The following is a 27,571-nucleotide window of genomic DNA, read 5'->3' as shown; positions in this document are numbered from 1 at the left end:
ATTCTAGGCGAGTCCAGGAGCAACCCGGCTAGAGAAGAAGAGGTGAAAAAGTGGTGAAGAGTGCAGAGGCGAATGCAAGAACACCATTTCTGAATTTGGAGGAGTTCATGGGGTTGGGGCAGACTTGTATGTACAAGGAGGAGTCTTGAAGAATCCATTTAATAGCAAAACCCCAAATTGCCTACTCATTGCCGGTTAAAGCCCTTAAAAACCCTACAAACCCTCATTTTGGGGTTCATACCTTGTACGGTCAGACCAGGGCCTAAAACCACAAAAATCTATTAGGCCAGAATTGGGCACCTGAGAAGCACAGTGAATTGATAGGTTTCCTAACCAAAACACCTGAAGCAAACACCCTAGTAGGGACAAGAATCAAGCCCCAAAAGAGAGTGAGAGGGACTTGGAGGCCTAGAAAGCAACTAGGCTTGGTGAGTTGGTGGAATTAAGCAACATCAACTTAGGAAGTGTTGAGCAGGCTAGGTTAATCCTATCAGAATCGTTCTTGAAACCTTAAAAAAGTTTGATTGGATTCTAGCTCTTAGATTTTCGATGCGCAGATGTTTTTCTCGCACCACCTCTCGCTGCCAGATTTCTGCTGCCACATGAAATACCCTATCTTGAATATCCTTAACAATTTTCTCGACTTCCAAACACTTGGCTTCAGATTTCTTCAAGGTTTCAACCCTTGTTATCAAAGTAAAATACCAAGTGCTAAGGTCATATCTATTTCCTACTTGAATGACCCCTCCATCCACTAATCTTGCCGAGAAAGCCCCCGGATGATCTTCAACTGTGGGAGAACCATATTTTGAATTTCTTCGACTTCTTCCCAATTCTTAGATAAATCCTAAATTCTGACCAACAAAGAAGAGGTAGACTCATATGCTAATACCAGATTTTCAACAAGTGTATCTGCACTCTTTAAGGCCTCAGAAGTCTATTCCTTGGCTTCTCTAAAGGTAGCCTTCATATCATCATAGTCCCTCATGAATTCCTGTGGAAGAGGCGTAGGAGGAGCAACTGGTATTTCCTGATTGAGTGGCTTCGTCAAGTGTATCACATACTTCTTCCACTACTCGTTCTCTTCTTCCAATCTTTTCCTTTTCTCTACTTCTTTGTTCAGCCTTTCCTGCAATGCATTGCAAGTATCATCACACTCCCGAACTTCCTGGAGTTTGGTACTCTTTCCAAGGTTCACAGTGGTGATCTCATAATCTTCTAGAGCAATATTATCCCGAGTTTTACCTTCTTTGGGTACAGCTATCTGTACTGATTTGAATCTTGCACTATCTCTTTGAATTAAAGAGAACTTCTTAGTTGGTTTGGGCGGTCTTATCTCAATTGGTTTATTCACCATTAGCCAGGAATGCTGTTGTGTTCTCTTTTGAATGAGCTTCCTCAGGAGCCTTAGCCTTTATTCTTTCTCTCAACCAATCTGGAATTGTTGATTGCTCCATGCCACTCTCATCAAATTTATCTTCAGTTTCCTTGGGCGCAGTGACAATGCCATCAAGGAATTCTCTCGAAGGCTCAGGTTCTTCAACTTCTACAGTCTTGGCAGAATTTGGCTCTTGAGTTGGTTCTTCCATTATCTCTTCAACTAAAAGAGAAGGAACTCTTACCTCATTATCTCCCATATCAGTATTCATCTCCCGTTCATTAGCTATAGTCCTAACTAGAGTAGCAGATGCAACACTTAAGGTCGAATGACCTTCATTTGATTTATACCTTCTACTTTTATCTCCAACTATTTTCTTTCCTTTACCCCTCATAGAATTTTCAGTGGGTTCTTTCCTTTTCCTGGACCCAACACTTGACGAAACACCATGAAGACATTGATTCATTGGTTCCCATGAGATCATATGTGAGATCAACACCTTTTAATCTAAGACCCTTTGTCTTCTCCGTTGCCCGCCATTTCGGATACTCAATCACAGGTCTCATGAGGTCGCTCAAATCAGACCTCTCAAAATCTGACCAATCAACCAAGGCAAGGGGCTCATTTCTCAATTTATCAAAGTGAGGCTGCTCAAACTCAGGATCATCCTCAAGCTGATCTGCTACTCGAAATACTTTTGATACTCTAATCAAATTCAGGGGAAGTCTGGACCACAATCTCCTTCTGATTTCAAAGCTATCAGCTGCATTAGCCCAATAGTCTTCAAGATCATGTCTATGCTTGAACATCTCTCCATCAACCTTTTTCATCCGATGAAAAGGGTCAAAATGCCTTCTAGCCTTATACTGAAAGAATGGGTACCAAGAAAGCTCCCTTTCGACACTAGTGGCAGCTTGTGCTGATAAATATGTCTCCAATCCATTTCCAATATGGAGGGGAAAAGACGCTCTTGTCTTTTGCTTCGCTCTCTGAACAATCATAAAACTTTCAAGCCGCCTGATAACTTCAAGCAACATTACTCTGTTGGTGGGATACATGGGTAACTTGTAAGGAGGTCCGGAGAATCCTTGAATTCTTAGATAAGTAAATCTAGGGTATTGGATGTACCTGTTGTGACGTTCTCACACATGGCCCCATTGCAAATGGGGACCCCCCCCTTTTTTTCTAGGGTTAGTTTTCTTAGCTTGGTCGTTTAGGTCTTTGCAATTAATCCTTGCATTGAAGAGTTGCCAAAGGGCTCATTAGGATAGGATGAGTTAGTGAGTGGCCCAGGTTAGGTACATTAGGGTTCCTTTCTGAAGGCCTCCTCTTGGTCACCCTAGGACTTGTTTCAGGTTTAAGCTTTGACTGAGAATACGAGAGAGTCATGGCATCTTGTCAGGAGTCTAGATGGATAAGTCTTAGCAAGGTCTTGCCTGAGAGATTTGAATTGGAGTCAGTCAAGGATATGAATCAAGGAATGAGCTTTTAGAGCAGAGGTCATCATGAGCCCCTTTAGGATTTGAATTTGTCATGGTTGATGAATGATGAAGCAAAGATTGACTGCAATCACTAAGCTTGAGGAATATAATTAAGGTAACAAAAGGTAATTTGAAGAAGAGAGAGAGATTCGCCTCTGTACCTCTTTGAAGGACTAGAGCGAATTCTCCACATGAGGGAATTCTTGCCTTAGTTTGATGAGGTTCTTTGATTGTAGGCTTCGATTGATGTGAAATGGACATATTTATTCTTTGTAGGCGCCTAATGACCAGGTCTAAACTTGAATGTTTGGCGAATTGAAGAGGAATTTGATTGAAAGCATCAAATTCGCTCCTGTACCTCTCAGGATGATAGGAGCGAATCCCATAAAGAGCCTCTTTTGCGTTAAGATCAAGCCAAGCTCTTGCTTTAAACTCTCATCTAAGGTGAAATCGAGCTAGGTGTTCCCTTTGAGATGAATTTGAATGAATTTTGATCATGGAGAACGAAGAATTTGGATAGAAAGACCTAATTCGCTCTTGTACCTCTCAGGAGGACAAGAGCGAATTTTTCGAGTGAGAGATCTTTGCTCCAATTTGGATGGAATACTTCATTGCTAGGCCTTGTTTGATGCAAAATTCATTCATTCCCACTTTGGAGGAGTATGACCATGAAAATCAGACTTGGAAATTTGACAAAGAGATGGGAATTTGAGCTAGAACATCAAATTCGCTCCTGTCCCTCTCAAGGATACAGGAGTGAATTCTTCTTAGACTCCCGTTTTGCTCATATTTTGGATGAAAATATCACTCTAGGGCATTGATTGGAGAAGGACTAACTTGAACTCACCTTGGGGGATGAATTTGGGCAAATTTGGACTTAAAATTTGAAGGAGAAATTAAGAATTTGAGCACAAGAGCCAAATTCGCTCCTGTACCTCTTAGGAGGACAGGAGCGAATTTTCCTGGACTTGCCTTCTTGCTTCTTACTTGGCTCAAAATTATGTTCCTAGGCCTTGATTGAAAGGGAATTGATTCATGTATGCCTTTGAAAGTAAGTTGAAATGAAGTTGATGATGAAAATGTAAAGAATTTGTGCAATTTTGCCAAATTCGCTCTTGTACCTCTTAGAGGGGCAGGAGCGAATTTCACTAGGGGTCATGTACCTTCCAAAGGTACACAAGTGAATTTGTCAAGACTAGATGTTTGACCCCAAATTTTATGCAAGCAAAGCCTAAGGTAACTTCTAAGCATGATTCAAGGTGATAGCAACGTGAGAAAGGGTGAAAAGTGAGTGTTTGATTCAAATCCAAGCCTAATGCTCCTAATTCGCTCATGTCCCTTCCAAGGGTAAATTCTTAAAAGGACTTCATTCCTCACCTAAGCCATCAAACTAATCTCATTTTGAGCAATAATGGAAAAATTGACTTGATTGTGGTGACAGAAGGATTTGAAAGTCAAGTTTAAGTTGATTTGAAAGGAAAAGAAGTATGAATTGAGCAAAGGAAGAAATTTGCTCATGTCCCTTCCAAGGGTATAGGAGCAAAATTTTCTTGAAGAGAGTGTTTTGCTAATGAAATTGTGTTGAGAGCCTCCTTAAAGGTGACCTAAGCTTTGCTACATTCTAAACTTCATACAAATCTTAAGGATTAAGTGCGCTTTCATTAAAGAGGTAAAAAAAACTAAGAACATCTCCTAGTTCGCTCATGTACCTTCCAAAGGTACAAGAGCAAATTTTACTAAAGCATGTGCCTTGCCCTTTGGTTGGATCAAATTCTTGATATAAGGCTTTGTCTAACAAGGTATCATCTTGACCATGCCTTTGAACATGCACAAACATGAAGATTGAGACAACAAATTTGAGGAAGTGATGGAAATTTGAGTGCAAATGAGGATTTCGCTCATGTACCTTCCAAAGGTACAGGAGCGAATTTTCCTGAAAAGCCCTATACCTTGCTATGCAACCTAAGCTAAACCCTTTTAAAGGTCAAATTGGCTAGGAGAGGGGTTGAAAATCAAGGAGCAAAGCAATGAGGATCAAGTTCAAGCATGAATTGAGCTAAGAAGGCCAATTCACTCAGGTACCTTGCCAAAGGACAGGAGCGAATTTCCTAGAGGCATGTACCTTCCAAAGGTACAAGAGCGCATTGTGTTGAGAGAAGGTACCTTGCATAAAGATAAGAGAAATGTCTTGGAAGCCTTTTTAAGGATAATTTAAACCTTGCAACATCATCAGTCTCCTAAAAATCATATGAATTGAGCAAGCCTTGATCAATTTCTGTCTAAACTTGATGCATTTCTAAGAATTGCTCACGTCCCTTCCAAAGGTACAGGAGCAAATTGCTCAAAAAGTGTGCCTTTTCCTCCCAACTACAAGCAAAATTGATTTAAGTGTTTTCTTGTTGATAGTTTGGAGTGAGAAATGCCATGAATATATCATGTACTTAACACTATCTTTTGTTTGTTTTACAAATCAACAAGATCAAGTTGGAGGAAGATCAGGCAAGGACATAGAGGATCTCTTCAAGCTTCTTCATCATCAAGGACACTTCAAATGCGTGGAAGAAGACTCAAAAGTGCTTCTAAGTTGAAAGACTTCAAGTGTTCAAGCAATAGAGCAAGCTATTCTCAAGGTTCTCATTCTATCACATGGAGAAATCACAAGATGTCAGAAGAGAGATCATACAAACATTTCGAGGCGATATGAGCTAACAGAGAAGGAGTGACTTGACCATGACTTCCTACCACCACTATACAAGATCAAAGAGGAAGCTTCATCAAACACAAGAGAGTCAAGGAAAGGTTCATCAAGTACATCAAGGACGATGGAAGATCAACCAAGGTCATCCCAGAACACGAGTATAGGACAAGGTGGCATCCCAGTCACTATTCTTCCAATCAGAATGTTCCACATCAGAATGACCAGATTCGATGAACCACACTTATGCACAAAGGCACAAACTCCGATGTACCTACCCTCGACATTCATTGGTCCACATAAACTAAATGTAATTTTCTCATTGGCTAAAGGAGTTTGTTATAACAAACCCTAATTAGTGTTTTCATCCTGAAATCCTAGCCATTCATTGTAAATTAATCAAAGCCATTGAAATGGAAAGAGCTCTCTATATAAAGCTCTGGCTCTTCATTTGTAAAGGTTAATAATCAATAGTTAATAGTCAGTAGCAGAAGAATAGTGAATAAAATAGCAATTAGAGTAGAGTAGGAGGATAAGGCAAGAGATTGTTGCCCAAAATTGTAAATAAACTTCATTTTTCATTGAAGTTATGGTGAAATGTGTTGTTTCTTGCAATATGCATGGTTTCTTGTTGGATCTTCATATTAGATGGTAGATAATTAGATTGAATGGAGGAATTGGTTGAATGCATTTGTGGGGAATCCTTTAGTCCATACCACTAGCCTCTTATTGATTGTAAGTGTGCCCTGTGTGGTCAACTGGCATTAAAGAGCTTAATTTCGAATTGTTGTATGTCCATTGTTCATGCATTAACTTGGATGGTGATCAATGTTTGATGGAAATGATTTGAACATATCCAAAACGTCCCTTAGAAGATTGCACTGAGCTGGTGTCGAATTGTTCAGTCTGATGGTGAGACCTAGCCCAGTAGGACTCCACCTAGCCGTTCACTCTCTAAACCTTGTATCTTTTGCCATTTCTTTATCTCCCAGCTAGTAGATAGGACTCAAGTTCCGGCAAATTAAGCGTTCAGGCAATCAAACGTAAGTCCCTTTGTGAATCCAGCATAATCACATCATACCAATAGAGCTTATCCACACGTAGAGACCCTACATACAAGAACCTTGGAGTCGTCTCGAATGATCCTTAAGCTAATCTTCAGCATCCGAGAGATTTTGTTCAAGAGAGGATAAGATACTTATGGTATTTTATTTTGTGTTCGCATGTGCATAAAAAACACATCAACAGTATCAATGCCCGAATTTGTGGACCAAATCTTTAGACTCATGAGAGAGCCTTTGATGAAGACCACCTTGGAGTGTCCTAGTAATGTACATCAAGAATGCATCGTTGACTCTATTAAAGTGAAGTTTTCCCTCCAAGTGCAGCTGTGGGTAGCAATCATAAACAACAAACTGATTCTCCCTATTCTCCACTTCGCCTCTACAGACGAGTCCTCTATATCTGTAAGTTCGAGCAAGAGAGGACACCAAATAAGAACTCATATAAAATGTCTTGTTCTCTTCCAAGTTCTTCAATTGGTCATCAAGATTATTACTTATAATTTTTGCCCAATCAATCATCTTCACTCCGGTACTTATTTCATTGATGAAGTAGTACATCCAAGGCTCAAATGGCGCGCCTCGTGGACTACCCATGACTCTGTTCAACAAAACTATTAGGTCTCCAATATCCTCCTTGAAGTAGGCTCTCACAAGATCCTTGGGTAACTTAGAAGCACACTTCCTTGGCTTATCCATCCACGAATGGTTGATATTGGCCTCATATTCTTCAACATTATCTTGATACAGCTGTGTTGCTTCCTTCTTGGTCATGTAAACAGGGTTATGATATTTAGGGATGCGGAAAGCTTCCCTGACAGCAACCTCACTAATGTTTGCCAAGACTCTCCCGTCAGGTGCTATGATCTATCGGTTTATAGGATTGTAGTGCTTAAAGCATTCCACCACCAACCCAGTACACTGCATCGCTAGTAAACCAGCAGCTTGTACGATTCCATTTCTCATCATCTTTCTGGTAGTTGCTGTAGGCATCAAGTTGTCCAGGCCATACATTTTCTTCTTGAATTCTCTCAAGTTGATATTTCCCAAGTTAGTGTCTCCGACTAGCTTCCACTTGGACTTCATCTTAGATTCTGGAGGGGAATCTTTATCCACGTGAAACTTCATCCTGGCTGCGAGATATTCCAAAATCTGCAAAACAATCAAACCAACTTAAGTTAAAATCTATACTTTTAAGCGTAGTTTGTGAGTTTGGTGGCTAAGTAATGTGTGGTTTTCACTTTCTTTTCAACAATTGGCCACAAAAATGGGATTTTCCACACTTAATTATTTTGAGAATCTTAAGAAAACCTTTGAAAATCATGGTATTTAGGAAATTTAAGGTCTGATTTTCACTTCAAAATCAGATTTTGAAAACATTAAGTCCAAGAAACTCCATTCAACATTACTTCAACTTGTTTTGAAGGGCAGAAAATAAGAAAGAGAAGAAGATTAATCTCTGAAATTTACTCTTTCTTTTCAAAACAAAACCACGTTAGAACCTTGATATTCTGCCCACAAAATGAACTTTCACCTTCGAAGAATGAAGAGGAATGAGAAAAGAAGCTGTCAAGAACACAACTTTCAGATGCTACACTCAGAAAATCGGTGGGTTTTATCTTCCAACCAGTCAGAAATTTTAAAATATAACTTGGCGAACAAGAGGTTGAAAACTCAGGCTTATACTTAAAACTTCCTCAAAAACACCTTCAATCTGCAAAAAGCACTTCAAAATAACCTTCAAGCTGCAAAAGAACTCTCAAACTTGCTCTTAATATGCTCAGAACTTCGAACTTCATATGTGAGAATGGAGTATTTGTAATGAAGTTCGAATCTGTAATTAGAAACATAATATCTTCCTCAAAATATGTTTCTAATCCTTCCTCAGTCTTTTGAATCTGCTAGGAATGTTTCTAATTTGGTCTTCAGTGGACTTGTCATCTCTATCAAGTTCGAAATCCTCATCTTGTTTTACAAATGCAAGTTTCTAATTTGATTTTCAATTCATAATTCAAACTAAATCTGCAATATTCTCTTTCAAAGAAATTTCTATTTTGGTTCTTAGTTCGAACTTCATGAAGGATCTTGCTGACATCATCCAAGAATATTCTCTTCTCAACACTTAGCAAGTATTTGACTTGTCAACTAAAGGCAGGGCGGACTTCATAAACTTCAGGCACCGCATCAAGTTAGGCGAACTTCATCATGTTTGGGCACCATGTATCATGTTAAGGCAAAGTTCAACATTTTCAAGAACCATAGTCTTTTGACCAAGGGTGGACTTTGTTGATGTTGTGCACCAAGTGTATGTTGATGTAGGGCAGGCTTCTCCACACTTATGACTCGTGACTTTCAGAATTCAGACCATTTAAAACTAACAAACTTGGCAATATCGATGCAGGCTGGTCACAGGGCTCTAACAAAAACCCTAGAAAGCAGGAAAAAGGGAGGGTCCCCATTCTCAATGGGCTGATGTGTGAAAAGGTCACAACACTAAGAATGGAAGCATATTCGACCTCCTTAGGATCTGGAATTTGGAAATTAGTCAAAGATGGTTATACTTTTCCTCCCACTCCAACAAATGCAAATGAGATTAAGCTATATGAAAATAATTGCAAAGAAAAGAAATGCCCACTAACTCAACCCTAACCCAACCCCCTAGGGTAACCACCATGTCTTCTCAGGCATTAAATGCTCCTTCCCTCTCCTTTCAAGCCATCTCATGTTGACACTTGTCATCATGGGATTGGGCTGAAAACCATCACATGGATCATATGATAACAAAGAGCAAGGATGCTGCCAAGGCAATATATGGGGATGATCCCGACCGATGCCAAGACATAATTAACAAGTATTGGATGGTGAAGAGTAGAGCTCGTCAATCCAAGCTTCTCAGCCGACTTCACATAATTGACTTCAAAGAGGAGTTTGGAGATTTGATCACGCTTCTTGGCCGAGTCTTTAGGATCCTGCAAGCATTTGAGTTTGAACATTGGATGTTCTAGTTCATGGACATAGTGTCATTAGGAAAAGAAAGATTCCATTGAGCAAGGATCATTAGGAACAACATTGATGTGCAATTCAGAAGAATGGAGAGGACAAAAACATTCTACATGGGATCAGATATCATATACTCTCTCGCTTGGGCATATGAGTATACAGGTTTGATGTACAGGGGACCAGTTGGTACAAGATCGGGACAATTGAGAGCATGCGAGGCTTATCCACAGTTGCTTTATCTTAATAAGCTTCACTATAGAAGGGCAAATGATGCTTTCACTATGCACATCATGAGAACCAAAGTTGAACTACTCGCCACTTGGCAAAACTCGCCAAGGCCTGGAAAAAAAAACTCAGGAAAAACTCGGCGAAAAATTCGGTGAAAAATTCGGCAACTTAAAAACACGCTTAAATTTAATTAAAAATGCATTTTTTTTGCAAAATTTAATGAGAAGATGCATCCAATGAGTCAATAAATGAGAACACAAAAGAAACAAGCTGATTCTAGATATATTTAAATGCAAAGTATCTACAAAATCGCATCCTCATGAGGAATGCTGATGGCTGGAAGCCTGGAAGCAAAATAGTAAATAGTTTTTGTAAATCCAAAAGTAAATACATCATTACAATTACAACTTCCTCTTCCCCACTCTAGCAAAAACTGGGGGAGAGGTAGAACTAGAGGGTCTAGTCCTAGAAGTCTGCAGTGGGCGTGACTCGCATGAGGCGCGTGACTGTGCCACCTCGCTCAGTGTGGCTGGTTCATCCTCCATCCGGGCTGAAGCTATGTCTCCACCTGCTTGTGGTACTGGCAATGACTCCTCATCCTCATCCTCATCCTCTTCCTCCTCAATGTCATCCAACGTGAAACCAAATCCACCCCCCTCCTCCATAGCCTGCCTCTTGAAATCAATGATGTCATCCTCGGAAAACAATGGAGGCTGCTCCTGTGATGTCCAATCACTATAAGGATCTATATCATCCAAGTCAATTGGACCACCTTCTACTTCCTCTACCTTCCTTACGTGCAATCGAAGATTATATTGCACGAAGACAAGGTCATTGAGGCGTTTCTGCACTAACTTGCTCCTCTTCTTCGTGTGGATTGCTTCAAACAAGCTCCAATTGCGCTCACAATTGGATGAACTACAAGGCTGACATAAGACTCTGAGGGCAATTTTTTTAAAAACTCGCTGAGTAAACATATGGAAAAAAAAAATGTTAAAGAAGTGTTTAGTTAATATGGTTATTAATATTTAATAATAAACTATTCTTAATGAAAAAACTAAAATGGTATACCAAAAAACTGATGCAGATAAGACCATCTTTGCATTAGGATTCACTACATAGTAAAAGTAATCAAAACAATAGACACATAGAAAGATGTTACTATGAACTATATTTGATGAATTATAATATCATTATAAAATTAGTAACACAAAATACACAATAACAAGTTGTATTAAACACATCTCTGTAGCGATCGAGTTTTTCTAAAAAACTCGGCGAGTTTTTCTCATGAGTTAAAGTGGCAAAAACTCGCCAAGGTTAAAAACTCGCGAGTTTTTACAACTCGCGGAGTACCCTGCGAGTAGTCCAACTATGACGAGAACATTACAAGGTGGCATTCACAAGAGCCTATCTCCAAAAGCAAAAGAATTGATAGAGAAATATGGTGCATGGTTCATTCAGTTTTCGAAGTTCACTTATATAAGAGTTCAAGGATGTTCTTGCCCACCGCTTATGCTACCATGGTATCCAATCGACAAGCTAATATTGCTTGAAATAGTAAGACAGTTGATGACATACAACAAAGTCCAGAAGAACAAAACAAAGATGAAGATTTATTTTCCTATTTCATTGGGAAAGTCTTTAGAGGTATGCTCATCTCTTCAAGCAACAGAGAAGATAGGTGAAGAATTGAAGTCTTTCCTCGTCCAACCATACGTTTCTAGAGACAACTTTGATCCTTATAGCATCATTAGAAAGACCAGTGGAAGGAAACACAGACATAAGCTACACCTAGAGGATCACTTCATGAACGTACAGATGATTTGGGAATAAGGAAGAAGATGTGTTCCATGCTACCTATTGATATTATTAGAGAAATTAAGATATTCAATGTTCCTGATCAAACACAAGACAATGGCAAGAGTCTCCTACCGATATATGAGAAGGAAAAGAATAAGCAAGTGAAGGTCAATTGGAATGATATTGAGATCATAGATTTGAAGGAGCTGATGGAGCCTATCATTGCAAACACAAAACGATGGGCGGAGGCGCAACTCCATATATTGAGTGATCAAGGCATTCAGGCGACACATTCCAAAAGATGGAAAATCAGGAGTCATCTAATGAAGAAATGGAAAATGAGAGTCATAATGAGAGTGTAGTTCAATCATCTCATTCCAAGGGATCCTAGCAAAAAGAAGTTAATGAGGAAGAACAACCAAAGAAGAAGATCAAGTCAAGTCAGGCACCTCATCTTTCTTCTAGTACTTCATCTATACATCAAGAGGATGCAAATCAAGTAGTTGAAATAGGCATTGATCATGGAACGAGTAGTAGATAATCAACAAGTGGTCTATGACAGGGTAGCTTCACCCGAGCCAGTCAATGAAGATGATGAACATGAAGTCACATCCCATCCACGAGAGCAACAAGTGAAAGAGATACATGTTGAAGAGGAGAGATCAGTTATACCTGCTTGGCTAAAAGAAAGATTGTCAAAGAAGGTGGTTGTAGAAGAAGAACAAGATCCATTCGATCTAGGTAGCTACCTAGATACAAATCACAAACATGAGAAGAGGGCAGCCACCAGGATGTCCAAGGTGACAAGAGATGAAGATGGATCCAAGACCATAGAGGTTGCCATTCCTAGAGTAGACAAGCTAGAGGAAGAGATTACAGCATAAGATTTTGATTTGGAGACCATCAATCTAGGTCCTCCCACCATCGATCAAGCATTAGAGGATATGAATGATTCAATGAAAATGTAATATCCCCACTTTGAAATAGAATTTAATAATAAATGATATTAATATCCCCACTTTGAAATAGAATTTAATAATAAATGATAATAATAAAATTAAAATATAAAATGATATAATTAAATATGATTAATAAAAAATTAATTAAGTTAATGAAAAGTCAAAAGACATGAAAGGAAAAGTTGTGACTCCCTCAAAAATGATATATAAAAGGGAGAAGAAAACCTCATTTGAGAGGGGGGATAATTTGGTGATGAGAAGTGCAGATTTGATTTAAATAATAAGTGCAGATCTGATTATGAAAGGTTGCGTCCCTTTCAAATGGTAGAAATAATGAAGAGTTACACTCTTTCAAAGGGTGCTAATGGTGAAAGGGTATGTATCTTGCCAAAGGCCATACATGATGAAGAGGTGTGACCTCTCCCTCAAATTGAGAGATCTAAAGGGAAGGAATCAAAAGCATCTAGTGACATCACCATGGATAAGATCAGATCAGAATTGTTATCAAGTTACAGGAAGTAACATTTGTGTTCTTTATGGTATGCCTCCCAATCTGCAGGCGACATCTACAGTGCAAACTCCAACCGCAGGCTACAATCTGCGTACAGGTAAGAGGGGTTAAGAAGTCTTAAGGTATATATGTGTGTGGACGTGTGTGCCACACACACACATATGCATTTTTATGAATACATATATCTCTAATGATTACTAATATGAATGTAGCAATAAAGATAGGAATCTATGTAGAATATGTATGTATATTTAGGATCATTAGAAAGATTAAAGAATATGTAAATGAAGACGTAAATTATGGAATGGAAAACAGTAATGAATTATAAAATGTAATATTAATGTGATTATATGATGAAGGTTATAGGGAAGAAATTCCCTTAGCCTAATGGAGGGATTATGATAATCCCTGGAGGGCAGTATATACTGAATATCTATATGCATATATATGGCTTGGTTGACTAAGTTCATCCAAGAAGAGACAGATCTGGCCGGTCCCCTTTGAGGACTTGGATGATGGGATGCATCATCCAAGGCAAGGAATTGACATAGGGTCTTCCTTGGATGGCTTGGGTGTAAGAGGTTACACTCGAGATAGGAATCGAATTAACCTTGGATTTCCTGGAGGGCTTGGATGTAAGAAATTACATTCAAGACAAGAGTCGAATTAACCTTCGATTTCCTGGAGGGCTTGGATGTAAGAAATTACATTCAAGACAGGAGTCGAATTAACCTTTGATTTCCTGGAGGGCTTGGATGTAAGAAATTACATTCAAGACAGGAGTCGAATTAACCTTCGATTTCCTGGAGGGCTTGGATGTAAGAAATTACATTCAAGACAGGAGTCGAATTAACTTTCGACTTCTTGGAGGGCTTGGAACCAAGATGGGTTCCAGGAAAGCGAGCTTCACAACCGCCTAAGGACATACTTTCGTATGGCAATCGTATCCTTTTTATTAGATAAAAGTTGTGATTATGTTAAGTAAGTATTTTAAAGTTAGATTGCAATTTAGATTACTTCTATATATATATATATATGTTTGTTGTATTCTAACAATCTATTTTGCAGGTTAATGATCTCTAACTGGTAGGTACATTACAGAAAACTGTCAATGACATGCTCAAGCTAGAAGTTTAGAAGAATAGCAAGTTAGAGAAAGAGATCAACATGTTTAGAGGCTACCTCCAACAACTCAAGGTTCCATTAAGGCATTGCGATTTGTCAACTTCATCGCTACCTCCTCCAGATACAATTAACGATTTTGAAAAGATGAAGGCCTTAACACAATTATTGGATGCTTGGATCACCAAGACATTTAAAAAGGCAAAAGCATTCGCAAAGGAATTAGCAAGGATATTTGATAAGGCTATGATGATTCTTGAGAGGACTCAAAGACTCAAGGTAGCATATGATGATTTTGTCCACACAAGAGACTTCATCGTCCCGATATTGCAAGTAATGAAGACTACACTGAGACAAACATTGATAAGTGAGGGGATATTGAAAGATGAGCAATTGCCTAATCTCCAGCCATGGTATAACTTGCTTCGCATGAGGAAACTCATATTCGAAGACATCAATCTTGGATGCACTCAAGTTGATCAAGCAATCACAACAATACATGATAAGATTCTGGAGGTAGCTGAAATTATTCTTGAGAAGAACAAGGATGAAGGAGTTGACATTGTTGTGGAAGATTTGATAGATAAAGTGAAGATTCTCTTCTTTGAACCAAATGGAATGCCTTCCGAGAGACAGCTGGACGCTATCCATTCATTCACCGTACTTGCCAACAAGACTAAAGACTTTGGGCCGGATTGGGATAAGACCTTCTCTACCAGCTTGGATGAAATCAATTACCTGGAAGCACAATTGGAGAATCTACTTGCAGTTCCAATAAATGAGATAGAATCTATGACGTCTAGATTCATTGAATTTGCAAAAAGAGAAAAGGGTAAGGGCAACAAGATTCTAGAAGAAAGTTTGTTATGATCCTACATGGCATCATTTTTTTCTATTGGAAGATTTTTCCTTGTATTTTGTGCCAAATGGATGTCATATTCCCATTGGCTAGCATTTAATGTTTTGCAATAAGTTAGGTATTTTGTAATAACAAACCCTAATTAGGGTTTAGGTGGCAAAATTTGGGCCCTTGATATTAGTTTAATCTTGGCCATCCATTGTAAAAAGGAGCTCTATATAAGCTCAACTCATTTCATTTTGTATCTAGTTAGATTGAAGATTAGATTTGTAGTAGAAATTTAGCATTAAGAGATCAATCAGAAGACTTTGAAGAATTTTTGCCTGATGTTTGATGTTTCAGAAATTAATTAAATCATTGAAGTGTTGGTGACTTATTGAGTTTTGAAGCATTTGCTTGTTTCTTCATACCTTTTGTGAGAGCTTATATTCAAAAAAGACCTAGCATCATTTGATTCTCACTCTCCTCCTCCAACCCGGGCAGAGACGTAGGGCCCCCAGCCACCGGAGCATGCCTTGATCCATGCTTGAGTAGCAGGTACCCTACCTTTCGATTGGGGTGCATGATTAGGGGTATTCGACGTTTGGAGCGGGAGTGGCGACATTGTGATGGAATGGTTCAGAACCAGGACATCGACATCGGTCCCAACATCAGAATAGAATTTGCTTTTAAGTTTTAGATGAGTGAAGATACATGTGCATGATTGAAAGTGAAACTCCATTATCCATACTACTAGCGGTTTGTTGATTGCAAACTTGCCTTGCGTGGTCAACTAGAATTAATTAGCCAAAGCATAACTTCAATTACTATTTCATCATTGATATGCTTCATTTTGAAGGTGTCTATGTTTGAGTTGGTGATTTGAAATTATTGAGCTACCCCTTAGAAGATTGCACTAACATTGTGCAGATGTTCACAAAATGTGAAAGAAAAACTTAGTTGAGCTAACTTGAAATCAGTCATTGTCTTGCACTCTTAGTTTAGAATAGCATTCCTAAACCCTGATCTTTTTTAACTTTTTTTTATCAACAATCAGTAGACATAGGAAAAGGAGCAATATTGCAATATCATTTTAAGAACATATAACCATTGAGATTGAAGCAAGAAGGTACGTAAGTCCCCTCGTAGGTACAACAAATCACATCAATATCATTGAAGCTATCCAACACGTTAAGACCTAACATTAGAGAACCTTGGAGTCATCTCAAGTGATCCTTTGCAAATCTTCAGCATTTGAGAGTTTTTTTATCAAGAGAGGCTAGAGTGCCTTTGGTATTTTATTCTAAGTTGTATAGTGCATCAAAACACCATCAATAGATTCTTGAATTGACTATTTGCATAGATATCAAAGTAGAAATTTGTTAAGCATTTCAGTCATGCAAATGAGCTCTCACCTCTTTGTAACATGCTAAAAAAATTTTAAAAGAAATTTACATTCAAATAAACTAACCGTTGCAAATATAGCCGTTAACAGAAACACAAACATGGCAAGAAGAATCTTTTTAAAAAAAAAACAGGATTATGAATAACGGTAATTGAAATGTTAAGCATATTGAACTAGAAATTAAGCATACATTTAAGATTTAAGAAATAAATAACTTGCATGAAATTAAAGGGATAGGGTTTAGAGAGTACTTTTCAATTGATGCCAAATTCTGAACTTCAAACTCTGTCATGATGTTGGTGAGGAGGGAAAGTATCATTAGGGCACTTTTCCGCCCAACCACGGACTATCTAGTCCCCCGTGCCATGTCTTTTTGGACTGGCCCAACCCTTCGCAGGGAGGTAAAGGAATACGAGAACTCAATGCCATCTGAGACTTGGTGTTAGGACCTACACACTTAGTCGGTCATACACTAAGGGTAACTCCCTACTAGTATGACGCTCTGACTAAGGGTGTATCTGGTGCTAAAGATCAGACTAGTGCATGCATTGCGTAGCACCACCTTGGCCAAGGTTTTACACTGTAAGCACGAGTTTTCGCGCTGTCAATGATCTCACCCTTCTCGGCAATAAGTCTGGGTTAAGGAGTTCAGCTGAACTCAAAAGGAAATCTAAGGACCATCTTGGGGTTAGCGTTCAATAGTTATAGTATAAGTATTTCAAGTGTTATCAACCATTTCTTCCTCGCACAACTACTATTTTTTCAACATGTTTCAACTGAACCCCTGGCTTAGGAAATAGGGGCATAGGAGTCGCCAATTGTACGTTCAAATCCTAAGTATGGATTTTAACCTGCCGAACATGTCTCTGCTGTCCGGCCACTTGAGAGTAACCTCCCGATGATGATGCTACTGCATCATGTACAATCGTGCTCTTCCACCCACTGCCTTCCTAGGCTAGGGTACGGATAAATTTCCTAACACTAGAGAGGTTTTTCTTAATAAAACAAGTTTATCTAAGTGCTGTCTTATCATCTTAGTTTAAGAAGTTCAGGAAGCTTGGTTGAGAGGTCAAATCTTCTCAAGGTTGACTCAGATAAGAACTCTCTTCCTTGGAATGATACAATTCTGTATCACTATGTTGGAATGTACTTACCAATGTTTGCCAAGATACGTATACACGGACACGTGAGTACAATTACCTTTGCGTATATAGCAAGTATTACCAGTTATTAACACACTGGTACATTCTTGCCGTATATGCCCAAGTATGGTACATACGTGCACCTATATCCGCACCTTTGCAGACACAAGGAGTATTCTTGGTGTCTAAGGTTTACGGCTTAGTTTACTTTAGTTATAAATTAACAATGGCCTTATCCTTTGTGTTATACCGTCTTGAATTTAAAGATGAATATAGATTCTATGGGTAAGTTTTATTTTAGACTGAGGTTTAACTGCAGTAAGCAAGTGAATCTATTTAATAGACTTGCAGTTTGCTGATTGGTTTCAGATTTACTAACAAATCTGTTGGAGCATAAATCCCCTTGTTTGAAAAGATAACAGCAGTACTGACATACAAAGATGTCTTGGCTTTTCCAATTAAGTTGCCCTCATAAGGTTATACATCTACAATTAAGTGTGCATTTCATCATTATACATTTGGAGTATGTCAATCACTCGTACCATCTTTAGTATTCCAAACAGATAATAAACTGTTTAATAGATATGTATTTTCTCTCTTTTTTTTTTCAGTGTTCCATGGATGTTGGGGACGGGGGGATGCGGGGATGGGCTTCAGGGACGGGGGGACAAAGGGAAAAAGTTTCGGGGACAGGGGGACTTTGGCCTGGGAGAGGGAAATGCGTTTCCGTGGAACATTGTTTTTTTTACACCAATTTAACCCTCATCAACAGAGGTATATGTACTTAATCTATTTTCTTTCTTACAAGAAGTTGAAAGTAATTTAATAGAATTTCCAGACCTGCAGACATCTTCACATACATGTTTGTATATATATATATATATGCAAACATATATGTAATCATACCTTCTTCCAAATTTCATGCACAACTACTCAAAACCCTACACAAATTTTAGGGTATTTCATCCTGCTGGTGATTATCTACTCTAGTAGAAAACAACAACGTAGGTATCACAATAATAATGCAGAAGGGTTTTAATCCCCACATGAAATCCAAGTAATACACTTAACCATAAGTATTTGCATATATATAACAGAGATTTAACTGCATTTTCTTTTATTAATCTCAAAATTTAAGATGAATAGCAGAAATAAAAACCAATTCGCAGGGTTAGGACGAGGTATCATAACCTGATTTCTTAGAAGAAATCTTTCTCCAAAATGTCTCTGCTGAAACCTTTATTTCCTTAAACGCAGGCCAATGGTGGAGATTCTCCAGAAATGTAAGTAAAAACGCAGCCAACAGACAAGAAAAATGTCGAGCAAACCCTTTCTCTGCCGTCCAGATAGTAAGTAGAGAATGATCCTTTTTCCCTCCTCATTTGTTTATGTATTAACCCTAAAACATTTTACTGCTTGCCACGCCTTAATACCAGGCGGAATTCAAAACCTGCCTCATTCGTGACTGCAGCCCTCACGCATTAAGAGTATATGAAGCTTTTACGATAATTATTAAGCCCATCTTCCTCCCAAAAGCTCAATAAAGAGTATATCAAGATGAGCGATTAAAAAAGAGATTTACTTTTGCAATACCCTTTTTTTTAATAAGTAATCCTCCTAATAGCTCGATATAACATAATAATTTACTCATGGAATGAGTAAACATGCCATGGCTTAGAGTAGAATAAAATAAAATGTTTTTACTTAAAACTTATTTCCTTTTAATATTAAGGAAATAATCCAAGTAAATCAATTAGCAACTTTAGGAGGGGTAAATTTATGTCTCCCCCTCGCATAATCTTTACTTTAATAAAGATGCCAAGTAAAGTTGGCACAAGATAATTTGTTTAATTAAAAAGAAACGTTGCCATATAATCATAAATTAATTTAATCTTTACATATATTTATTTATATTTATATAGATGTGGCCTATACTCCTTACGAATACCTGACTGCGGTAGTGCGTATACGACCATGGATACGTACTCCTGTACCTAGGTACTCGTATAGGATATATATGTAACATATATATACCTATATATAAATATATATATATTTATAGGATAAAAGAACATTGGTCCAACCACTTGATTTATAATTAATAAAACAATTAATTAATATTAATAATTAATAATTGCCGCGAGAAGTGACAACCCTAAATTCTCTATACTAACCTACCCGGTTATCTAGCGCACTGGCTAACAAGGTCTGACAAAATCAACCTAGGTTTACCTGGCTTAGGCTAGGGTTTCCAAACGACATTGAGTTTTTCCTTCCTTTCACCTCTCGACCTGATGATACTTTCCCTCCTTCCGTGGAGGACGACGATCTCCTGCACACACTTGGCCCACGTAAATCGGTTAGATCCAATCTTGTCTAGTTCTAACAAATAATAAATCTTGATAAAAGTGAAACATGATATCATATTGTTAATTGCTATTCCTCAATTTGCTAAATCAAAGTACATCAAATTAGCATAGAAAACATATTATCATTATTCACATTTGCATAATCATTTGAACAAATCCATCATTTAAAGCATAAAACTAGGCACATTATACATCATACAAGTATATCAAAATGCACTAGGGTTAACATGTATCAGGACGTAATTACTGCACAAAATCAACTAGGGCACAAGTGGGATGTAACACTCTTGCTTGAAGAATGGTTAAGAAAGAAGGTGGAATAAGGGTCACTTTAATATGGTAAAACACTAAACTAGAAGCAACTCCAAGAGAGTAAAGAGCATCATAAAGAAGTACCTGTAGCATGTATTCATTCATCATAACATGAAATTTGAGCATTTGGGCAGAAAGAAGACTTCATTAATGTCTAGAAGTCACAGGAGCAGAAACCCAAAGTCTTGGCTTTTTTTTGGAGATAGGATACATCATCAATAAGGACAAAAGTTAAAACACCACTCTAGGAATGGAGTAGCGTGTAAGTTTCTTTCATGAAACAACTTCATCCTTTTTTTATGGACTTCAGCAACTGATGATAGGGCAGCTGATTTGTGGTCGTGTGGACATCATTGTTGGGACCATTAACAGTGAATGTTCACTTTTCACACACAAGGAAACTGGCGTGTTTTTCATTAGGAAGTTGTAAAGAACAATATAATTGTATTCTCCATGTATCTTGTGCCTTCTAAATCATGTCTTTGTAGGATGGACAAAACTCGTCACCAAGGAAGTATGATCAATAATTTTAGGGAACATTTTGGTTGTTTCTTACGTGAGCATCTTTGGACCTTAGTACTCAAGGTGTTTCTCATTAAAAATATGCTAGAAATTGTATTTATATAATTGATACGAAATGAAGGTTTCCATATCAAAACATGTAGAATGGGAAGAGAGAGACATCATGAGCTTTTGTACTACAACTTCCTATTCCTTACATATCTATTTGTTCAAAGAGAAATGAGCTCTACCAGCACATTGCAGTTCACGTTCATATCCCCTTTATCGACCTCCTACTTGGAGTCCTTTGAGACCACAGTTCATCCTAGTTGTATCACATTGGGGTTCCTAGGGTAAACAATTGTGTTATAAGTTTTTGTGTGTGTTTTCACTTGAGCTTATTTCATTATATTGACATGCTTAATTGCATTGAATCTATGGATAATTAGGATTAGAGTAAGGGTTTGAGTAGTGGTTTGAGCATATTACTTGAAGTATAAGCTGTAACTTGAATCTAATGAATGCAATAGAATATAATAGCACATTCTAATTCTGCAAGAATAACATATGAAACAGAAATAACTGCTGTTACATCGAACATCTTCTACAAGAAGGCCTGTAGAGTGAATTCAGTAGCTTTTTACTAGATCATCGGCATGGTAGTGTCTATTGGGTTTATATGAGCATAATCACCTAAATTTACCTGATCAGAATCGGGCTCTTATTTCAAGATTTTGAGTTTTTATTTTCTTTTTAAGTTTGAGTTTACTGTGGAGGAAGACTCTCAGAAAGAGAGTTTATGAGTTTGGTCTAATCGCTCTCTTGATGTGCAGAACATAGTAGCATTCCATTTATACAGCGTTGACACATAAGACAGAAAATGTAAATGGAATTCAATTACATGGGTTCAAAACAGGAAAAACTCAAAAACACTAAAATACTCGAAAACACAGGGAAAGAAAACAGAAATGTTATTTCATGTCGAATATAGTTTGTAGAAAGAGAAACAAAGTTCAAATTTCAAACGTAAGACATAATGACAATTACTCGCAAATTCTTGACAAATATCAAAGTCTCATTCAAAGTATGGTGTACCCATTACAACTGAAGTCTTAGAGTACAAAACAAAAGTTGAAAAGACAATCAGCCTTTAAGGCATCTAAACTACAGAATTTTAAGTGGAAGTCAATGCCCCATGCATTTTTATCCTCCTCTCTATGATTATGATTACAATCATCAAAAGTCTCATTCAAGATAGCCAAGTTATTTAATGTCTCCAATCAAACAATCTTAGGAAATATGCAAATCTCACAAAGTGTGCAAACTGGAATGATGAGCAAGTGCCAAATGCAGATGTCAAATGCTCCTGAAATAAATGGTGATCAACAATATGATAATCTTGCAATCTCTTATCAATTAAAATGCACAACCAAGACCCCCAAGCTGATATGATATTGAAAACCCTCAAATGCAAAACTACCAAGTTTAACAGCGAATCTGAGTTTTTCATGGGCTGTTAGAAAGTCAAAACCCCTGTACAACTTCATCATTCAATCATAGATCTGATTATTATGACAGCTCAGAATAAATGGAACAAGATGATACAATAAATCACTGAAATCACTTATAAGATCGGCAATTAATAAATATATGCAATCAGATACAAGTGCTGTTATAACAAGAGGGTTTGTATGAAACCCTAATGCCAATTCTGACTTATTCAATACGCTGCTGCAGAGATGTGTCTGATGCAAACATCATTATCACTTATTTACAGCCAATTATCAAAACTGAAACAATGTTATTCAAGACCCTTAATATTGCATGGGAACATCACTATCAATTACTCTGATTCGCCCCTTGCACTGCTGCTATTACTACTGAAATAGATATGCTATCAAACTCTATCACTGCTTGTGAATATAACATGCAATTGAATGAACTGATATCAAACCCTACCTTTATTGAATAATGATGAAGATAAACAGCAATGAAACAAAAATAGTACAATCTGGTAAACGACAAAGATGACTAGGCCGGTAACTGTAATCAATAATCTAATATTCAGGAAATACTCAGTACTCTTCTGCTAGCAACTCCGTATATGTCTGATATCTAGGACTGTGTATGACCAGTGGCAAGGTAAGAAACCACTCTACACAGCGTTGATTATCTTGATAATGATTTGGTTGCTGTCAACAGGTACAAAAACTTTCTGTTGAGGGTACAAGGGCCTTAGTATGGCCACTCAGGAAAACCTTAATATGGCCGGTGGGAAAAAAATGTAGATGCTGTGCAGCAGCTATAATGGAAAATACCACTTATAGGTACAGAAATATGTACATGTGTGTGTGTATTGTAGCAAATTATAAGGACAACAATATTAATATTAGACACATAATGAATGGGTAAATACTGGAATTTCAGTAGTGCTACATATGTTTATATGGAAATATCAAATTTCTTATAAAAGGTGGCTGCGCCCCTATACTAAAATACAATATTGAATGTAAAAAAACTGATAAGTTTCACATTGAACTGCAACTGGAAACACACTATTAGCAAATTTAACCCTTTCACACTGTAGTGGCATTGTGGCAACCAAAAATAACCCTTAATCCATCTTCAATAAATCAGCACAATTGTGACCCCCTTTAATGGATAAGAGGGTTTTCATCCTCAAATCCAACAATGGAACAAAGAGAGTTTTTGTCCGCTGGATCTCCTAGATCAAGGGTTTTCATCCTTGAATGCTTCAATCTCCTAATTGGAAGAAATAACAAAATGACAAAATCAGATGATCTGCTTTGAACAATACCTTTCTTTTATAGTTACCTTTTGGGGGCCCTGTTTGAATTTACTTATTAACTACAAGTATTTAAAAATATATCTTAAATTACAAAAGCACTTTTTAAGTTACATTTAATTTTTAAATATTACATAGGATTTATAATAATATTTAAGCTGCTCATTTGAAGACGAAGAGCTCATTTGAAGACGAAGAGATTGGCCCACTTAAAATATTATTATATTTCCTTTATTTCATCCCTTAGCCTATATGGGAAATAAAGAATAGGCTATGGATTCTTGATTAATTCCTTTGTCCTTAAAAGGGGACATGACAAGATAATCAGTAAATTCATAGAGTTCTAGTAGTATTTAGAGTTTCTAACCTTGATTTTGTTAAGTTAAAGACAAATGCTGTGGTGGAGGAAAACCAAACCATTTTTTTGTTGTTGGCTTCAACAATTGTGTTTCTTAGAACGTATATGTTTAAATACGTTCCACGAATGCTCACAGGTAGAAGAACTACATGGTTGGCTTAGAATATGCATTGCCATCCATGACAGCAATTTGTTTTTTTTGCCAAAGTAGTCACAACATTGCATTGACATTGCATTAGTCACAAAAGAAAAGTTCAATAATAAATCCATTACTAATTTTAATTTTCAATAAGCAACAAAGCTATAGATGACAAGTGATTGTAAATCATTAAATAATACTTGGTCTTACCATCTTCCTTGACTCTATGAAACATCTGTTGGACATGAAGCTGTTTGCTTGTTACTATGGTGGCAGCTCCATACGCTGGCTGCTTGTTGATCTTGTGCATCAAGAAAAAATGTTGTAATGTACTTGAATAGCTCTTCCGACAACTCCTCATTTTCCTTATATAATACACTACAAAAGCATGATGGATTCAAGTAAATATTCTACAACACAAAAGTGATAATGCATTTGGCAATCTCATCTAACATAAAGAATCCCCCAAATTGACATGCTTCTACTCTCATCATTTTGCATTTTGAGCATATTACCTTAATGTCTCTATCCATGGACTTATAAAAGTAACCCCTTTGGGATTCTCCCCATCAACCAATCTCAACACCCTAATTAGAGGCTTTGAAATTTGCACAATATCACGTGCATCTATCCAAAATAAGCAATGCAATACAAGGCATACAATGGTGATACCATCCACGTGTTTGTCAAAGCTACAATTAGTCCAGTTAGATGAAACAAACACATGTTTCAAGTTCATATTTTGGGTGCATAAATTTTGCAATGTAAGGAAGTGAATGAAAAATCGTGTCACGTGAACTCTTTTTCCTCAATTAAGGATTTCATTATGTTCAACACCATAGTGTGATTATATATATTTATTGAAAAATATCCTCTTCTGTATTGTAGATTTAACTTGGAAATTTGTCCATTTCACCTAGCGTTAACTCAAGACAATGTGTCAAACCTGAGCTCCAAAACAATGTAGTGTACTTCTCTATCAAAAGTTTGCCTATCGTAACACAATTCATTGCATTATTTGTGATGAATTGCACACCTTCTAGCGCCATTGGAGGAAACACCCCACAACTTGAGTGTTGAAGTTGTTGACCCCCGATCACAACGCTCTTCTACAAGTTACTCCATTTTTCTGGCATCTTAGATGTTAAATGGAAGTGTTGATGGTGTTTTTAGGCACAATCGAACACATAATACAATACCAAAGTATTTTACCCTCTTTTGAACAAAATCACCTTAGATGCTAAATATCTGATCAACTAAGACGATTCCAAAGTTTCTACGGTCAATTCTTGACATGTGGGTAACTCAGTGGCTTATGTGATTTTTTTTCACTTGGGGACTTACACAATTGTTCTAAATGATTCAAAGTTATCATGAATGGACATGGGTTTGCCAATGGTTTCGAATGATTTTGCAATTTGAGCTCGATCTATTCTAACAAAGATTTTCAAATAAAAGGCAAATTGGATGAAGGTTTAGAAATTCTATTCTAAGACTATCTAACCTAGAATGCAAGAGGTTATGAATGATTCAATGAAATTCAACTAGGCAAGGTTTCACCATCAAAGAACAATTCAACACAAGCTTAGTGCAATCATCTAAGTTAGATTTATAGATGTTCAAATTATTACCATCAACATCAATACCATCAATGCAATGTGTAGTCACATAAATCTGTCCATTTAATTAAATAAATATTTATTGTTTATTTGATTAATAAACCACCAGTCACCAGTTAATTAAATTAATATTTAATTAATTCATCCTCAAACTCTTCTCCTATTAATGAAATAAATTATTGAATTTATTTAAATTAATTCATTAAACCAAATTCACAATCAATTAAATGAATAAATCTTATTTATTTAATTTAATCCCCTTTCCTCTTTTAAATAAATAATTAAAACATTTATTTATATCTCTAAAACTACCCCCCACTTGCATTCTCCTACAAATGTAAATTGCAACGACAATTGAAATAAATTAATTTTATTTTAAAATTCTATTTTCCCTCACCCACCAAACCCACTTGCAATCCTAAATCCCCTTCTAGACTCTTCTAATCATTCCTAATTAGCCTAATCCCATTTCCTAATTATTGTCACATTTCTAAGCAACTTGAAGTCACTTCTCAAAGCCTTCAAAGTCTTTGAAAATTATTTAATGCTTTATATGTTCAACAAGCTAACCCCTAAAGTCTTCCAAACCACTAATGACTCTTCAATAACCATTTATGGTTAAATCCACTTGCCCCCATGGTTAGAGACTTTACCTCTAACTCAACCTCCATTTGACTCATGGGTCTCTTCAAGCACTTATTGCTTTGACCATGACTATCCTCAGTAACTTTTGCACAAGAGTTTATCCATTGGATAAAGACATTATTTATTGGATAATGGCTTTATTCATTCAACTCAACATTAACCTTACCTCCCAAGTTAACCTTCAAGTCATGTCAAACATTTAATGCTTCTTCCTTCTCCCTTCAACCCATCTCTTGTTGACATTTGTCATCCTGGGATTGGATTGAAAGCCCTCACATGGATCATAAACCCATCAATCCTGGCCCTTGTTGAGATTACTCAATCTCAACCCTCCATTGCTCCATTTTACCTATAAATAGAGCTCATTTCTTCATAATCCAGATCCTGAAATCTTATATGTATCTAATTTATAGTGAATTCTAGAGAGCATTTAACATAATAATCTACATTTGTCTTTTTGGCTAAAATTAACATTAGATAATTAAATAACATCTCATTTTAGTTTGTTCACATTTGCATTCTCATAAGCTTTCATTCTACAATCTTGAACCTCCATAAGACATCCAGAATAGTGCAAAAAGCTACTGAGAGCTACACACATTTGGGAACTTGGAGAGGAGACGAACAAAGGAGGAGTAGTTACAAACATGGTGGAGGGCATTTGGAGATGTCTTATTGCATATCTTAGATTTGTTAAGCTTTCTATTTTGTGTTTTGTGTCTCTCTTGATATGCTTGCTTAGGATAATATTTGGTTTGTGATTTCTAACGCTAACACTTGATTTGTTGCTTGTGTGTTTGTGTTTGTCTTAACAATATCCTAACAATCCTTTTTGTAGAGCATCATTTGGTGAACTTGACGTGAACCGCACCAACTGCCCCAACAAACCTCTATATCAGCCTAATACTCTAAAGAGGCCACCCTTTATTATATCAACGACACCAAGAACCGCACCAACTGCCCCAACAAGGCTGAGAATCCCATCAATACCATCCACATCACTCCTCACACCGCTAAAAATACCTGCAAGACCCATTATCGCACTAGCAGCACCGATAATACCACCTACAACACCGATAATCCTATTTGCAACACCAATCATCCCACCAATCAAACCAACAACCCCATCAACAACAACAACCGCATCAACAACAACAACCGCAGTAGCTGTACCCCCAACAACATCGACAGAACTGGTA

The 27,571-nt window shown here is 37.2% G+C and overlaps 1 protein-coding gene across 2 annotated transcripts in view; it reads left to right on the top strand.

The window, feature by feature from the left end:
• Window positions 1–27,571, top strand: part of LOC131029779 (uncharacterized) — a 60,883-nt gene that overhangs the window by 19,597 nt on the left and 13,715 nt on the right. The window contains exon 2 of one of the 2 annotated variants that reach the window (XM_057960435.2): window positions 23,008–23,107. The exons of the other annotated variant lie outside the window; for it this stretch is intronic. The gene's annotated coding sequence lies outside the window, so the exon portion shown is untranslated. Of the gene's footprint in view, window positions 1–23,007; window positions 23,108–27,571 lie in introns of those variants that run through there. 2 annotated transcript variants of the gene reach the window in all.

This window comes from Cryptomeria japonica, chromosome 10 (genome assembly GCF_030272615.1).
Source record: "Cryptomeria japonica chromosome 10, Sugi_1.0, whole genome shotgun sequence".
Lineage (NCBI taxonomy): Eukaryota > Viridiplantae > Streptophyta > Pinopsida > Cupressales > Cupressaceae > Cryptomeria > Cryptomeria japonica.
This window is presented reverse-complemented; position numbering and strand designations above follow the sequence as displayed.